We start from the raw sequence: 2,500 nt of genomic DNA, 5'->3' as shown, positions 1-2,500 counted from the left end.
TCTCTGGACACTTATTAGTTTCCTCTCCAGTAGTTTGGTTGTAGTCCATGTTTCTGATCCATAGGTCATAACTGGGAGGATGCATTGGTTAAAGACTTTTCTTCTTAAACATAATGACAAGGAGCCTCTTAGTATGCTACTGTGTTTGTCGAAGGCGCTCCAGCCTAGACTGATGCGTCGCTTAATTTCCTCTTCGCTAGATGTGTTTGTCGGTGCGAGTTACTCTAGGTATATATACTTGTCAACCACCTCTAGCGCTTCACCTTGAACATCTATCTGTTCGAATTGAACTCTATTGTTGAACACGATTTTAGTTTTTTTCTTGTTCATCCTAAGTCCGAGTTTCAGGCTCTCTCTATTCAGATCATTTATTAGTTGCTGCATTTCATTTGCAGATTCACTGAAGAGAACAATATCATCTGCAAATCTTAGATTGTTCAGGTATTCGTCCTCGATTTTGATACCCTTCCCGGTCAATTCTAGCCTCTTGAAAATTGATGGTTGCTGTCCCATCTTCGTATATATCTTCTAATATTTTACAGTATACCTCCTCTACTCCCTGTCTTCGAATAGCTTCTAGTACTGCTGGTATTTGTACAGAGTCAAATGCCTTTTCGTAATTAATGAATGCCATACACAGGGGTTTCCTATATTCGTTTATTTTTTCTCTTATTTGGGTAAGCGTGTGTATGTGGTTTGTTGTTGAGAATCCACTGCGGAAGCCTGCCTGTTCTCTAGGCTGGTTAGAATCCAGACAGTCAGAGATGCGAGTTGTGATGATTTTAGTGAACAGTTTGTAAGTAACTGAAAGGAGACTTATGGGTCGGTAGTTTTTTAGATCCCTTTTGTCCCCTTTTTTAGGAATCAAAATAATTGTTGCATTTTTCCAGGCTTTCGGAATATTTCCATTGAGAAGGCATTAGTTAAAAAGATTGGCTAGTTTCACTGTTGCAATTTCCCCTGCGTCTATTATAAGGTCTATACTAATACCGTCTTCACCTGGTGTTTTCCCTCTCTTCATGCCTTTAAACGCTCTCTTTATTTCTTCTGTTGTGATGTTAGGTACTTCTCTAGTTACCGCGTTTGCTTCTATCCGTGGCTGTTCATTTGCGTTGTATAGATCCCTGTAAATGTTTTCCACTACTTTTTATGATTTCATTTTTATTATATGTCACATCTCCTTTTGCTTTCCTTATTGCATATATTTAATTTCTCCCTATTCCGAGTCTCCTCTTAGCTGTTTTCATGCTGGTACCTGACATCACTGTTTCATTTATTATTTGAGTATTGAATTTCCGTACATCTTCTCTCTTCTTTTTGTTTATAGTTTTTGTTAGTTCAGCTACTTCTATTTTGTCCCTATTTGACGATGCTTTCATGACCTTACGTTTTAGCATAAGTTCCTAAGTTTCTATCGAGAACTTACTGGAGTTTTGTTTGACGTTCTTACCGCCTACTTCAAGTGCAGCTTCCTTTATTATGTCATTGAACTGTTTGTTGATTTGGTCAATGTTGAGATCTTCGTCGCTGAGAAGTGAATATCTGTTTCGGATGTTAATGCAAAATTCTGTCGCTCTGGTCTTCAAGTTAGCTAAGTTTGGCTGCGGTTTTTGTATTAGTTTATTCCTTTTCCTTCTGAGGTGTAATTTAATTTGGCCTCTGACCAACCTATGGTCGGTGCCAACATTCACTTTAATAATAATTTCCAACATTTTTACTATATCACGCCTACTTGAAATTATGAAGTCAATTTCGTTTTTGATGTCCGATGGCGACTTCCATGTCCACTTCCGTCCATCACCTAGTATCTTCGCCTAGTCTTCTAACCTCACAGAGTCTTACAGCATCCCATTTAATGAAGGAGAGTTCCTCAAGTAATGCTAGTTAGTCGGATTCCGTTCTTATAGTCCATATATTATATGTGTAAAGGTTCGTCAACGTGGGGCGGCATGTTCTTGGCCGGGGATTCTTAGCACCCTCTGCTCCGGAGCGATCCTGATCGCCACCGTAACCAGGAGCTTCTCCGCCTCCGGGGAATGAGGGCCGTTGCTCTGTCTGTGCAGGTCACGGATTTTGATTGTGAGGTAGACAGCCGAGTTACTTCCCACCTTCGGGCCTAGGTGTATCTTAGTGGGAGGGGGAGTATTTTAGCCGGGATGCTACTGAAAAGCCCCTCCAGCAAAGTTGGCCCTGTCTAGTGTGGACTTGTGAGCAGCAACACACGGGCCTGCTCACTACACCAGGGTGAACTCCCGTGAGCATGGGCTTGAGTATCAGAAGTGCGTATATGTGTGATTGCATTTTTATACACTGATTTTATTTGTGCGTATGTGCGCCCAGTGCAGACATAGTTGTTCACCCGCAAATGCCCTAATTACTACGCATATGTTCATTTTCGTGTACATTTACATGAAAACATACGCCTTTGTATATATGCTCCTATGCATATGCTATGCATACATACTTATACATTATGCACAACTACACCCATGCGCATGCA

Source organism: Penaeus chinensis, chromosome 8 (assembly GCF_019202785.1).
Source record: "Penaeus chinensis breed Huanghai No. 1 chromosome 8, ASM1920278v2, whole genome shotgun sequence".
Classification (NCBI taxonomy): domain Eukaryota; kingdom Metazoa; phylum Arthropoda; class Malacostraca; order Decapoda; family Penaeidae; genus Penaeus; species Penaeus chinensis.
This window is presented reverse-complemented; position numbering follows the sequence as displayed.